At 47.8% G+C, this 15748-nt stretch overlaps 1 long non-coding RNA gene across 2 annotated transcripts; it reads left to right on the top strand.

Annotated features, from left to right (window-relative positions):
• Positions 1–11836: 11836 nt before the first annotated feature.
• LOC125549469 (uncharacterized) lies at positions 11837–15331 on the top strand. Of its 2 annotated transcripts, XR_015599975.1 has the most exons (5): positions 11837–12289; positions 12359–12475; positions 13528–13606; positions 14206–14342; positions 15027–15331. It is a non-coding gene; the product is annotated as an uncharacterized LOC125549469 (long non-coding RNA). The 2 variants fall into 2 exon arrangements; XR_015599976.1 differs by lacking the exon at positions 13528–13606.
• Positions 15332–15748: the final 417 nt, after the last annotated feature.

Consider the following 15748-nt stretch of genomic DNA (forward strand, 5'->3'; position numbering starts at 1 on the left):
CCTCACTTTGGCCTATGGCTCAAAACCTTTGAAGTGAAGTCAAAGATGATCGAGGGGCAACATGCAGCGTGTGGAGGTGCCTCAATACGCAAGATGACGGGAGCTCCATGGCCCAAAGGTTCCATCCCAGAGGTGTCTGAATTATGGAAACAGGAGTGGTTCTACATCACGGCTCCTAGAAGTGCCAAGTGGGCGGCTGCCCCTGTTTTCCGCTCGGGCCCCCCACCACAACTGATGTCATGGATCAGCAGATGTCTGAGCTGGGGTCCAGCCAAGGACGTGCCTATACTGCAAAGCCGCATTCGATATCTCTTCAATGGAGATTTCAGTTTGGTTGCGGTAATACAAGTTATGCTGGTTCGTCAAGTCCAGCCTTTCAAACGCCGGCCTCTTCGCCTGTGGGAGTTCAATCCCGAGGGACCACGTGTCATTCAAAATTTTCTCGGCCTGACGCATGAGGAGATGTACAAGTCATTCTTCGGACCTCAGGTGGAGTGTCCGGAAATCATCGAGGATGTGGGCCGAACATACTATCTCTCCTTTGTTACGAAGTTATTTCTGAGAGTTTGCTTTTTGACCAGGACTGGCTAACAAAGGCGAAGTTGATTCAGTGTTCGGCCCCCCTCCCTGAGGGTTTGGAAAATCCGGTATTGGAAAAGATGCTCCGGACCGCACCTTGCCTGGAGCCCTTGAAGGAAGATACTGTGGAGGATAATGTGGGCGGACACGGGCCCCGAACGCTGCCCATTCTAACCGAGGGAGCAAGCGTCTCCATGAAGGAAGACGACCAGAAGAAGAAAAGGACTGCGCCAGGGATTCGGAAGCCAAAGCTTCCAAACGGGAGAAGAAGTCTCCCACAGAGGGTCCTACCTTGGGGCGCTGTTGCCGTACAAAGTCTGCGGGGGAATCAATTCTCCTGCGAGTCGTAAGTGACCCGAAATACTTTAATAGTACAGATATGCCATCTTTTTCTTCTGAGAAAATAACCACCGCATATATTTTTGCAGTTCGGGCCTTAGCCCCTCTCAAATGAGCTCGTCTTCGGGGGATCTTCTTCCAGAGATGATGGAGAGCGAAACACCTCCTCCGGATTCCTCCGCTCCGGAAGTGGGCGACCCTGAAGTGTCGTCGCGGAGGGCCTCTCCTAGTCCGGTGAGGCCAGAAGATAATCCCATTGACCCCCGAAGCTCCCAGTGTCCGGCTCCTGAAGAGAGCAGACAAAAGAGTCCGACACCGTCTAGTGTGCGATCGGATGTTCTGAGGGTGTTGATGGGGCGAGCGTCCATCTCAGATGAACACCGTGTGCTGATGAATACGGTGATGGAGAGAATATCATCCGCCGAAAGCGGATTGCATGAAGTTTTTATGAGTCTACTGACAGGCTTTGAGGTACGTAAAAGAATGTATGATAGTCCTGCACATGTTAGGTGTGCCCTGTGTAGATAGTAGCCCCTGAGACTTTGGTTGTCATCGGAAACGACGACGAACAGAGGATCATATTCCCAGGAAATAACCATACTGCCTCTATGTGCAGGTGATGGAAGCTCCGGTGGCTAGCCGGACTAGTGAGTTTTCCCATTTAGAACGGCAGTTGGATGCGGCAGACGCTGACATCGAGCTTGTTAACAAAAGGCTTGACGAGGCATAGGGTAAGTGTCACTATCTGGTAAACGCCACATAGGAAGAGCAGCATGATGCCAGTATCTTTAATATGTTGTGACTGCAGATGGAGCTGCCACTGTTGAAGCCTTGCGGGCAGAACTTGCCCGAGCCAAGGAACAAGCGAGCTTGGGTAATGCGGCTGCTTTGAAGGCGGCCGAAGAGATGCAAGCCGAGAAGGCTGCGCATGGCGAGAGCCGAGACAAGATGGCCAAGATGGCCATAGAATTAAAAGTCGCCGCCGACCGTTGCCGGGTTCTTGAAAAGGAAAACCAAGCGAAGGCATCGGACCTTGAGAAGGCTGCTGCGACGAAAAAAGACCTCCGCTCTGCTATGAGGGCAAAGAAGGAGGAGCTGCGGGAAGCCGGGGATATTGTAGCTGGGAAATCCTTTATGTTGCGGAGGAAGTTCGGAGATCCACGGTATGCCCCTCTGGATCGGCTGTGGAGTTCGGAGGATGTGTATATGAATTTGGCGGCGAGCGCTGCCGATGTGGCCAAGTACTTCCAGGGTCAGACGGAGCGTGAAGTAGACCAGCTGTTTTGGAGACAATTCCATTCTCCCAAGCGTCCACTTACATTGACTGACCAATTAGCCGAATGGGCCGAACTAAATAGGTTGTCCGGACTCTCCATGAGGTCTGTTGTGGATTAGCTATGGCCGGAAAGGTCAAAACCGGACAGCTATTTTAGCTTGGTGCAGCAGTTCCTTCACGTGGTGCCGCGCATTAATGCGATGAAGAGGTCGACGTGCATAGAGGGCGCACGGATGGCCTTTGCCCGTGTTAAGGCATACTGGGCGGAGATGGATGCTACCAATGTTGTAGCGCGGGATTCGGCGATAGGTCGAAAGGCTGCTGAGCACTACTTTGAAGAAGTTCTTGAGGGTGCCCGTTTGATAGAGTCCCACTGCTCAAAAAATATTATGTTTCAGTGATATATAATCTCATTGTAAGAGAAATGCTTTTATTAATTTTTATATGGCTATTTTATACTTTTGCCTGAAAGTAATATGATGCCTCCTGGGCGGCCGTTTATGTATACATGTGTATAACCTGAAAGATTGCAGTCGTCGGCTTCAACCCCTATGCATATAATGCGAAGGTGCTCGCAAAAACACGCGTTCACACTTAACCCAACGTCTTGGTCCTACTAAGGAGGTGATAGCGGAGCGAGCGAGGCAACCGGACTATAATGCTTTAGCACTTTCACTTAGCCATAGGAGTTTGACAGTGGGGCTACTAGATAGCACCTGGTGGCTCCGCACTCTCCCAATTCCGGGGTGCATACATGCCTGGCTGGAAAATGGCCCTTCGTTAAGGTGGAGGAATTCTAACATTCCCACAGGTCATCGAATGGTTGACCAGTCTCACGCTATATCATGACAGTCAGTTTTCGGCTTTCTCTACTAAGGTTCTCGTCCGGATGAACCAGGGCACAATCGCAGTAGTTCTCCTGGTGCTACCTTAGCCGGTAAAGGGGAACGTAAGGCACCAAAACACAGGAGCCGGGCAAACCCAACATTTGACCAAAGACAATGATTCGGAGCTGATGCATATAGGGCCAAACTCGCGACGCCGAACACTCCCTAAGGTATTCGGTCTTTGTGGTATAAACCGGGCCTAAATAATGGCCTTTGTAAGAAGCCCCTTGTGTCCAGGTACGTGCATTGTTCTGGCGTGGCCACATGCCAAGACGTCAGCATCCTTCTCAATGGTGGATGTGTATCAACAAGAGACAGTAAAAAAGGTTTACGCATGGTCTTAATCTAAAAAGAATCCTTGGAGCGGGTCCCTGCTGCACGTCTGCGCCTGTGTCTCCGTTGTGCCGTATCCTGGACGGGTGTAGCACGATGACCGTCTGTAAAAGAGAGGAAGTTAAGTGGAAAAGTTGTCGTGCAAAAATATAGTTTATAAAGAAACCATGTATAATTCAAGATGATAAGAAATTGCCACTCGTCTGCACGTGTTGAGCCCCTTGTATTGACAAATAGGGGTGTGACCATTTATTCGGTATAAGTAGCGGCGCCGGACTCGATTAGTTGTATCTGAGGTCTTGGTGACCTATTGGATGCTTTCGCTCGTCCGGGCGCCTTTAGTGTGCGGCTGCCAAGGCAGCCTCACTCTCTTCGGCACGCAGAGATCGCTTGATATTTCCGTGCACTGTAATGATGCCACGTGGACCAGCCATCTTGAGTGTGAGGGAGGCGTAGTGCAGTATTGCATTAAAGCGAGCGAAAGCTTCGCGTCCGAGCAGTGCTTGATAGCCACTTTGAAACGGAGCGATGTGGAAAGTTAAATGCTCACGACGGAAGTTATCGGGGGAGCCGAATATAACTTGTAGTAGGAGGGAGCCCGTACAACGAGCCCCTGGGCCTGGCGTTACTCCTTTAAAGGTAGTATTGCTATGGCGAACTTGTGTTGTGTCTAACCCCATCCCGCGGATAGTATCCTGATATATTAGGTTTAGGCTACTGTCGCCGTCCATCAAGACTCTTGTGAAGTGATATTCGCTAATTACTGGGTCTAATACCAGGGCAGCCCATCCTGCGTGTCGGATACTTGCTGAGTAATTGCGATGGTCGAAAGTGATCGGTTGAGATGACCAGTGGCTGGACTTCGTGGTGACAGGCACTTGGGTATATTTTCCTGGGAGTGCCGCGTTGTTTTTTCCCTTGATTACGTGCAACACATTTACTGTTTTGACTTCTGGTGGAAATTTCTTTTGTTCCCCCCTGTCTTGCTTGGGGGGCTCATCCTCGTCTTCACTTGGTGTATCCTCCCCCTTGTGTACGGCGTTGAGCTTGCCGGACTGCTTGAAGGCCCAACATTCTCTGTGGGTATGATTAGCAGGTTTACCAGGGGTACTATGAATCTGACATACTTGGTCCAGAATTTTGTTGAGGCTAGACAATTCATCCCTGGTGCCTTTAGGGGGCGTCTTTTGACCTGGCCGAGAGCTTTTGAATCTGACATTTACTGCCGTGCCCTTCGTGATGTCTTCTTTATTCCGGCGTTTGTTATTGCTGTTCCAAAGCTTTCGGGCTGACTCTCTGGGCTTTTGAGTTATATGACTCAAATCGTCCACATCCGGAGGTCGGACATAAGTCCCTTGAAAATTTGCCTGAAAGGCATCTTCGAGCTCTTCCCAACTTCCAATGGAGCTTTCGGGGAGGCCTTTGAGCTAGTGACGAGCTGCCCTTTGAGGGGTAGGTACTTGATGGCGTGGAGATCATCTCCTCGAGCCATATGGATATGAAGGATGTAGTCCTCAATCCAGACCCAGGGGCTATTGTTCCGTCGTATGCCTCTATGTTTACGGGCTTGAATCCCTCTGGAAATTCGTGGTCCATCACCTCATCGGTGAAACATAGGGGGTGTGCGGCACCCCTGTAGCTGGGTGTACCGTGTTGTTCGGATGTTTGTTGTGTTGCATTGTATGCTGGGGCGCGCTTGCGTGGTCCATAGATGGATCTTGTTTTGCCGTCCTTTGGGTGCGAGACCTCGCATGGGTCGCGTATTGTATTGTGAATGGCGTTGTGTGCCGCTCTGTGTTGGTAGAGGGGTCATCTATCCGACCAGGTGGCTGCTTTGATATTTGGTTGTGGGGGTTCTGAGGCCTCCTCATCGAATTCGTGTAGCAGCTTCCGCTTTGGGTAGCTTTTGGAGGGGCGATTGTCGCCGTACCTTGCTGCAGTGTTGAGTATTTTACTCCATCTGATTTGGAGTGTGTCTTGCGTGGCCTTGATCCTTTGCTTCTACTTTTTCAGACTCCTCACGGTGGCAACAAGCCTTTTACGGGCAGGCTACTGCTCCGGGTGTCTGTCCGGCGTTATGTCGTCCGGACCATTATCCTTGATAGGATTTGTTTGTTTGGTTTGATTATCCGGATTGCCGTTGTCCGACAGCGGTTCGCCCTGCTCCAGTGCTGGGTCTGTGTGGTCGCTATTTCTGTCGAGGCGGGATTTGGGGCGGCGCTTGCGTCGCCACTTTGGCTGCTTTTCGAGGGAACATGCCTTCGGTGCGTCCTTCCGCTCCTCGTCGTCATCTTTTGGTGCGTCCACCATGTATACGTCATATGACGATGTGGCGTTCCAGGGCCCAATGGGCGCTGGTTCTTCATCGTCTCCTTCAACGGCGTCCATACCGTAGATGTCTTCGGAGTCGAAGTCGAGCATGTCGGTTAAATCATCGACAGTGGCTACAAAGTGGGTGGTGGGTGGGCTTTGAATTTCTTCATCGTCTGCATCCCAATCTCACTGACCGTAGTCCGGCCAGGGCTCTCCTGATAAAGAGAGAGACTTTAGTGATTTTATAATATCGCCAAAGGGCGGGTGCTGAGAGATGTCCGCGGCAGTAAACTCCATGATCGGCACCCGATCGGATTCGACCGGCAGAGGCGCGAATTGTTCGGAGTCCGGAGAGGAGTCCGGCACCTTGGAATCATGAGTCTCGCAGAGTGCGGGGCTGGTGTTCGGCTCGATCTCCTTTAGGATCGCAGCCCCCGAGGCGGCGTCCAACCATCCATCCTCGATCGGCGCGGTTGGCTCCGAATTAAGGGTTGAAGCCGATGCGGGTGTGGCCTTCAGGGCACTGTTAGGCGGAAGAGTTAGATCATGCTCGTCCTGGCAGTGCGGCGCGCTCGGCAGTGGCTTGAATCCGTCCAAGATCAAGTCCCCGCGGATGTCAGCCGTGTAGTTTAAACTTACAAATCTGACCTAACGGCGAGGGGCATAGCTTTCGATCTGCTCCAGATGCCCAAGTGAATTGGCCCACAGTGCAAAGCCGTCGAAGACAGAGATCTGTCTGGGGAGACAAGTTTCGCCCTGGACCGCATCACTATTGATGATCGTAGGAGCCATCAAGCCTAACGGCGACGACACAGAGGAACTCTCAATGAAAGCACCAATGTCGGTGTCAAAACCGGCGGATCTCGGGTAGGGGGTCCCGAACTGTGCGTCTAGGCCGGATGGTAACAGGAGGCAAGGGACAGAAAGTTTTACCCAGGTTCGGGCCCTCTCGATGGAGGTAAAACCCTACGTCATGCTTGATTAATATTGATGATATGGGTAGTACAAGAGTAGATCTACCACGAGATCAGAGGGGCTAAACCCTGGAAGCTAGCCTATGGTATGATTGTTGTTCTTTATGTCGTCTACGGACTAAAACCCTCCGGTTTATATAGAAACCGGAGAGGGTGAGGGTTACACAAAGTCGGTTACAATGGTGGGAGATCTGAATATCCGTATTGCCAAGCTTGCCTTCCATGCCAAGGAAAGTCCCTTCCGGACACGGGACGAAGTCTTCAATCTTGTATCTTCATAGTCCAGGAGTCCGGCTGAAGGTATAGTCCGGCCATCCGGACACCCCCTAATCCAGGACTCCCTCACTCTTGGCTGTACCTTTTTCCTATATCGCTGCACTTACATTTATAGCTACTTGGTTATGTAGCATCACTCTTCATCTTATCTTAAATATTCTCCATTTTTTCGTATATTATCACATCTATATTTACTCTTAACAAAATTTCGAATAAAGGCGATGCTTTTGAAGAAGATTCTGTGGTAAACTTCTTGAATTGCCCCCCCCCCTATCAGCATGGACAAGGCCTTTATAGAGCCTGTCTTCACCAATAATGTAATTTTGTCCATCTCAAGCCTTCAAACTTTGTTGTTTATATTTGGTTAGGCATGACTGCAACAGCTGTTTATTTTTGGAGTTTGCATCAAATTGCTTGTTTAAAGTTTATTATATGTAGTTCATAAACAAAAGTTCGTCCTTTCTCAATTTATGTTTTCACTTGTACAACCAAGTTCCTTCTTCATACCATGTAAATTAAACTATACAGAGCAAGTTCCTTCTTTTGCACTTCATGTATGCGTCTGTTCTTCATCTGTAATCCAGTGGTGTGGTGAACCTACCCACTACAGCACAATGTCATATTCTGCAATGTCTTAACTATGAAAATGTCATATCATTCTACTTTTATTTAAACTGTCTCTTTATTTGCCAATCTGAAATGGTATAAATTGACAGCACACTAACCATTGATACTTATGAGTTCCTGATCTGTAATCCAGTGGTGTCGTGAAGCTGCCACCTCCTTCACAATGTCATTTCCTGCCATGTCTTGACCTGAACAATACCATATTGTGTTAATGCAAATTTAAACTGTGTCACTTTATTCGTCAGTAAGAAATGTGATGAATTGTCAGCACTGATACTTTTATGTGCAAAACCTGTCATCTGTCTTCTTGTTTATCTTTCAGAGTGTGGAAGATATAAGTGTTGAACAAGCGCAGTCTCATCATCTTCCTCAGCTGCTTGCGCTGCAGCTCCCCAGCAGGGCTAACCTTTCTTGAACTCTATTGAAGTGTTGTCGGTTTTGTATATTAGTTTGTAGGCGTGTTTATTTGTACTGGTGGCGATCTTTGATGCCCAGTGTATGTAAACTGTTGTCTTCTTGTGCTTTTTTATCATAGTGGCGAACTTTGATGCCCAGTGGATGTAATATGCTGTAATTTCTTTATTGTATAGTATAGGTTTTTTCTTATTGATGATGATGTAGTTATTTTACTGTATATAAATCCCGTCTTCGCAGTAAAGCGGCCAAACCGTAAAATTACGATACATTATCGGGCCATCATGCAATCACGATGTAGCTTGGGCCTGAAACGTGCCGATCAGCTTAAGGGCCGACAGCAGCCCGAAATGAACCCCGGCCCATGAATATGCAAATCAAATCACAGGTTTTAACAGGCCAAAAAATTGTCTCGGTCCTTGTTTGGCCCAATCAGATATCGGCTGCGAGCAGGCCGGATGCGAACCGGGCCGTAGTTAGGCCATACTATATGACAGGCTTTTAACAGGCTGAAATTAATATAGGGCCGAAATGTTAAACAGGCCCTTAACAGGCCAAAACTAATATCAGGCCGAATTACTAAGTGGGCCTTTAGCAAGTGGGCCCAAAAGCATAGTGTCCAGTTGATGGGCCGAATCTGATATAGGCCATAATTAGGCCCAAAACCTCTTAAAGGGCTGGACCTGATCTGGGCCGTAATTTGGCCCAGAACGTGGTAGGCTTTTAATGGGCCAGATCTCATATGGGCCACTATTAGGCCCGAAGCGTGGCAGGCCATTAATAGACCATATCAAATATGGGCCGGCATTTAGCCCAAAACATGGCAGTCAGTTAACGGGCCGGCCTACTAGGGTACTCAAAATCTTGTGGCCATAGAGCTGGGTTGGCCCATTAATGTTGGCAAAATCTCGTGGGCCTTTAGCTGGGCCGACCCATTATGATCCGCAAGAATTTTGTCGGCCTTTACCTGGACCGGCCCATTATGGCACACAAAAATCTGGTGGGCCTTTACCTGGGCCGGCCCATTATGGCCCGCAAAATCTTGTGGGCCATTAGCTAGGCCAGCCCATTATGGTCCGCAAAATCTCATGGGCCTTTAGCTGGGCCGACCCATTATGGTCTGCAAAATCTTGTGGGCCTTTAGTTGGGCCGGCCCATTTAAACTTGTTGGGCCATGCCACGTGTCGATGTATCATAGGCGCCTTCTGTCCAGTGAGTGGATGACATCTGTCCCGACGATGAGCCGACACATGTTTCCTCTAGCCAATGATGATTTTACACGTGGAAAATCCCCATTGGTCGGGGCTGTTAACGGGTTATCGGATCCAAAACTCGACCCGGTAGCTTAACGGCATTCCGTTACAGTGGATGCCACGTGTCGGTCACCCTTGATGAAAGCACTTCTGTGACGTGCGATTTATCGTCATGGAAGTGGACACTTCCATGATGATAATTTTGGTAATGTCATGCAACACTTCTACGACAGCACAGGTATGACTATCTGTCATAAATTTGTCATGCAACACTTCTGTCATAAATTTGTCATGGATGTACATGCATGACAAAAAAAGCGAGATACTGTGACAAACACGTATCATCACGGAAGTGTATTTTTTTTGTAGTGCACGTGCCCCCTGACCTCTCTCTCTCACACCCACAGCTCCTCCCCTCCTCTGGCTCCCTCCCCCTCTCTTCCCGAGCGCACCAGAGGTCGCCGCCGTGCTCTGTCACGGCAATCGGCCACCACACGCCTCACCGACGCGCCCAGAAACTCCGCCACTTCTTCCTCGACCGCCTCACCGAGCCATGCCCCGCGGAGGCCCACGAACGTCTTCACCGAGGTCGTCTTCGACCTCCTGACGACGAGATCGCCTTCGCCGCCTCGCTCGCTTCGGACCTCCTCCGAGCCCGTCGTCTGCATCGCTGCAATCTCTATGAGGCCACGGTCTGAACCCCCCTTTCCTTCCCCTCGCTTGCATGTCGTAGCCGCTGCCTCACCGATGACCGTAACCACCGCCGCCTGAGCTCGTCGCCGATGCAGCTCCGGTGACCAAATGGTCGCCCCGGCGAGTCCAAACCTCTCCCCACACCCCGTAGAGCCTCGCTAGTGCATCCGCTCGCCCGCTAGCACGCGCAGTAGCAAAACCACCGATGCCCGAACTCCGGCGGCCGCAAAAGAGCTCGCCGCTGTCGGCTCAGGCCACCCCAGCTCCTCCCGTTCGCTCCATTAGATGCGCCGCATTGCCAGCTAGCCGTAGCCGCAAACCACGAGTAAAACAGTGCCCTGTAGAGCATTCCTGAGCCGCCCCGTCGTCTCTATCATCGCCGGCGACAAGCTGTGGACCAGGTCCGGCGGGTTTGGCCCCGTTTGACCGGGGTTTGACTTCCCCCTGAGCCACTGACGTGTGGGCCAGGCCCGTGCTTAAGTCAGCGATAGATTAATTAGCGTTAATTAATTTAGTTAGATAGGTTAGCCTCTGACATGTGGGCCCAGGCCTTAACTAAACTAGATTAGGTTTAGTTCAATTTTAATTAACCTTGTTAGTTAACTGTGTCACTCACGTGTGGACCCCACACGTCAGGTTTGACCCGGACCAGCCCTGCTGACTTGCTGACATCATCATGACTTCGGGCTGCCGCTGTAAATACTTTCTGGAAGTTTGAAATAAATCAGAAATGATTTATTATTTTCACAAAATACCCAAAACTTCTAAAAATCATATTAAATCAACCGTGACTCCAAATTAAATAAATTATAGATGAAAAATTATCAAAAAATGCAATCTATCCATTTATGCTACTTGCATGCATGATAAACCAACTTATACCCATTGTATAAGTGAAAACATGATAGTGGCATTTTAAATGCTAAATATGGAGTTTGCATATGAACCCTTGGTCCATGTGGACTTCATTTAAATTTTTGCTAGATGCATTAGTGCAAATCATAACATTATTGCCATGTCATGATCATGCATCATATTGTGCATTGCATTAATCGTGTTTCTTCCCTGTTTGCCGGTGTTGTTCCCCCTTGGTAGACGTTGTTCCGATGTTGTGATCATTGACACTGATGATGACTCAATGCTATCTTCAGAAGTGCCACGCAAGCAAAAACCCCTTGTTCATTCCTATACAATCACACTCTCTCGCTCCTGCTCTCTTTTACTACATTAGGATAACAACATTTGAACTGTTACATGCTGCGGTAGTTGAACCCCTTTCCTCTGCATGACCTGTCATTGCCACAGTAAATAGATGAAACCCAATAGCAGGATTAGGAATAGTTTGAGCCCTGATGTGCCTACTCATTCATGCTTGTTGTTATGCCTGCTACTGCTTAGAGTTGAGTCAGGTCTGATTCATCGGGAATGAATTGGAACATGGTGAACATGTCCTACCGTTGAGAGCTAAGTGTGTGAACATGATTTGGTAAAGGTACCGGTGAGAGCACTACAAAAAACCTATTAATCCATGACAGATTTCTGGTGACGTTCCCAAAAACTGTCACAAATTATGATGGTTTATCAGGTTCGTCGCAAAATCCGTCACATATATGCAACATGAGGATGGCCCCCCCAACCCGGTAGCCCCATTATGACAAATAAAGAGGGGCCGTCACGAAAACCGTCACGAGTCGATTCACGAAGCCTATATTTTTTGTTCTTATATACCATTAGGATCGTCATGGATGGATGGCGCTGATGTGGCAATCCAGCGTGAGGGAAAACTCGTGTTGTGATTGGTTGAGCTAGCCGTCCCATGGATCACAAATCCAGACCATCTCCTCTTCTGTGATCCAACGGCAAGCAATCAACTCCATCCTTCCCGACTCCTCTGTAGATCTCGATCGGCTTCTTCCATCTCCTTTGTCAGCCCCGACTCCCCAGGTCTCACTGTTTCCAGATCCCCAACCCTCCCCATCCATGGCCGCCGCCACCTCCCCATCCATGGCCATCTTCTTGGGGAAGATCCCGCAACCGCTGCGATGATAGCCTCGTTCCCGGAGGCGGGGACGACCCTGAAGGCGAACCTAGTGCACGCGAGGCCGGTGCCGTTATTGTGGGTCGGGCGGCGGTCAGATCCACCACGGCAACAACCGGCGTCCTCTCCCTCTCTATCCATCTTTCTCCCATGAATGAGAAGAGGGCTTCGTCAAGGATCCCATTATGGATGTCAACGTGGGAGGCTGCTTCCTCCCCTTCCAAATCGACCATCCATGGATGGAGGCTATGAGAGCTGAGTGAGCACACACATGGTTGCGCTTCAAGGTCAGCCCTTGCCCATCTTTTCAATTCGATTTGATTTGATCTCCTTCCCTGATTTCCTTCGCCACGCAGCTGTAGCTCAATAGATGCAGGGACGCCGCAATGGAGCAAGTAAGGCCTCCCTTCTCCCACTGTTTCTTCAGATCCGCCACGGCTAGCCATATCCGGCGCCCCTGCACCACCGTGGTGGTAAGATGAAGACCCTTCCTTCCTCTTTGCAGCATTTTAGTTTACCTCCCCCCTGCCCACTCGCGGAGCCTGGGACATGGCCCCCCTTCCAAAAGTGCAATTTTCTTTGAACCATGAATACTAAGCGTTCTAGTGTGCCGCATCACATAGGCGCATAGCTAGCTTGATTGACTTTGTATGCGCGTACTTCCGGTACGTGAAGCTCTGTCGGTCAAAAGTCTCCACGGCTTGCCTCCATGCTTTTCATCTGTGATAATTTGATTACTAAGTAGTCCATGCAATTCCTCAATCTTGTTTTTCCAATTTTTGTTTGGACTGCTAACTGCCGCACAACCGCCGAGCCAGCGTCGCACACTGTTGCACGCCACTGACTGTCGATGAGCCGAGCTGCCATGTTTCATGTATATTTTGCTATTATTCTAAAATTTGCCCCCTCTTGATTTTTTGTCACGCTCCGCCACCGCTCCTGCCTACCTAGCAAACTAGTTTGCTTTGGTCCAATCTGATCCTATCCTATCCATGGAGTAGCTTGGACTTGGTTCCAGTTTACTTTGTACATGCATGGGTGGTTGGTTTCAGAGAGTGAGATGGATGGTGCAGGCCTTGCTTCTATTTTGTTTTAGCCGTAACAAATTTATCAACCGAGCTAGCTTCAAGTTATATTACCATGGTTTCGGGTTGGTCCTGCTTCAGTCAAATTGATCCATTTTCTAGGTTAAATTTATATAGAGCTCTCCATGCCCAAGTATGAAAAAATCTTGCTGCCAATTTGATTCCACAATTGGCGTCTTTTTTTACTATTATATTAGCCGTGCCACTGAACTTTCAACCTTTAACCATTACTTGTGTAAATCCAGAATTTCTTCTGTTGTGAATAGAGTGTTTGCTTTGTGTGCTGCAAAAATAATCCATTCATCGCTCATTTGACATGTGCAAGCAATGTGTACATACTGCATTTAAATTCCAGCCCAACTAGATTTTAGTTGAAGCATTTGACCAAGCCATCTTGGTTTGCGGCATTTTCTCCTTACTAGCTTTTTATTCTTCTTCAGGTTTTGAAGGGGGTTATTTAGAATAGCCACAAAGCAGAAAGAACAAACATTCCACTTCAGAAAAAGCGTCATGATCCTGGTACTCTTATCATTTTGTTAATGACATACGTGTCATGTCAATGCTTGCCGGACGCTAGTCCTACTGGGTAGTATAGCTAATTCTTTGCGCTTCAGAACATTCAAGAGCTCTTTAGTCCTACCAAAAAAGTTTTTTATGTTTACCTTACACAAAATATTCATATTTCTCACCTTTTAACTCATCTAGCTGACCTGTCACTGCCTAAAATTGCTGCTGGATAGGGGCTGTTTGGTTAGTGCTCCCGTTCTTGGTGGGCTAAACATATTTGTTTGTTTGTTTGATTTGGAGCAGCAGATGCTCTCCATCGACGAATGGGACCCCATGCCTAAGTTGTTCATTGCCTCATTTTATCCACCTTCACCATATATTCATTTGATTGCCTGCTATATCTTCACTTAAATACTCAGAATGTTACTGTCCAGATTTTGGTAAATTGGACTGACTAGATATCTTTTCTTGTTATTTTTTTGGTGAGAAATAAATATTGCAATTTATTCTTATATTTTCCTTCAACTTGGCAAACAGGTTACATTGACTATATTTTTTTCCATCCGTACAATTGTGATCTGATCTTGCATTTCATTTTTTGGTTTCTAAAGAGGTGGAAGAAATCTCTTGAGGCCAAACCGCAGGGAGGATGGCGGCCAACAATCGGTACATGTTCTCAACGTCCCATGGAACTGGGTACAGGTGCGGCTGCGTGCTCGTGATCCCCATCCAATGCTGCGCATCCAAGGTACAGTAGCGGCACGAAAGCTGCCACTTTCTCCCTATCCATAAATGTTTGATCTGGCTGGTGGTTACATGATTTGTTTCTATGTAATCATCTCAACTCAATAGGGAACTCGCTATATTAGGATTGATTTTCTTTCTGTCCATCATTGGATTTCACTATGGTCTTAATCAGGTCCAATTTTATCATTTTCTGTTATTTTCATGAACATCTCAGATCTCATAATACTATATCCATCATTGGCAGGCCGCTTGTTATTCTTCTTTTTCTTTTTTCACATGATTGTACTTTATGAATGACTAGCTAACTAATTGGACCCTTTTGCATTGACTAGCCCTTTTTACCAACCTATATGTAGAACCAAACCATGGAACTGATTTGCTCTTTATTGCAACTTTATGTGTGTTGTGAAATTAAGAAAGGGAAAGAATATATGTACCAGGACCTTTATCATCCATTTCTGTGCTTTTGTTTCTTTTGATGTTTGATATTTCAAACATGATGTTATGTTATCCTGAAAACATTGTTGGTTGCTAGCTTGTGCTGCATTGTCGTCACAGTAAAAATACCATTATTTGAAGCTAACATGCATGGTTCACTTTACCTTTGGTACAGTTTTGTGTATGTACGAAAACCCATGCTTAAACCCATACTTTTGAGTTAGCCTTACAATTTTTCTATGTGCAGGCAACGTCGCACCGGTCCTTGGGAGCATAGGTTGAGGTGATATGGTGACTTCCTTCACTGATGTCGGCGGGGATGGCTGGATCTGTGTCCGGGAAGGCATGGGAATGACCCCTGGTTGCTGTCTGTTGAGCGTTGGGAGGCAGTGGCTGCAAAGTAGCATAGGGTGTTCTCTAGCACTTGTTTGGCACTTGTTTGTAGATTGAAGTTTCTTGTGTTTTTGCTCCAGCACATGGTATCGTCTCGACATGTGTGTAATTTTGCGTTTTTGTGGTCTTTTTTCCTTTTGCATAAATTGTTATTTTTCTGGTGATTTCCTTTTATTTAATTACATAGCATGTATTTTCTATAAAAAATATTGGCTTAAATTAAAAAAATCATGGACCAAGAGAAATGCGACATGGGCTAATCTAGAGGGCTGAAATTAGTTGGCCTTGGACCGATTTTACATTTAATGGGCTGAAATTCCAATTGGGCCGACTACTACATGGTGGTAGGTAATGAAAAATAATGGGCCGAAATTATAATTGGGCTGCTTAGTTTATGGGCTGCCACGTCAGATCCATGTCAGATGATGACATGGAAGACATGTTAACGCCGTTATGAGCATGTCAGTTAAGTGCCATGCATGACGGTAAAAAACTGTCATGAATCCATGACGGTCTCACATATCCGTCAAGGATGGCATTGTGGTCAAATTATGACGCAATATACATGACGGATTT

This window comes from Triticum urartu, chromosome 3A (assembly GCF_056163025.1).
Source record: "Triticum urartu cultivar PI428250 chromosome 3A, HENAU_Tu73, whole genome shotgun sequence".
Lineage (NCBI taxonomy): Eukaryota > Viridiplantae > Streptophyta > Magnoliopsida > Poales > Poaceae > Triticum > Triticum urartu.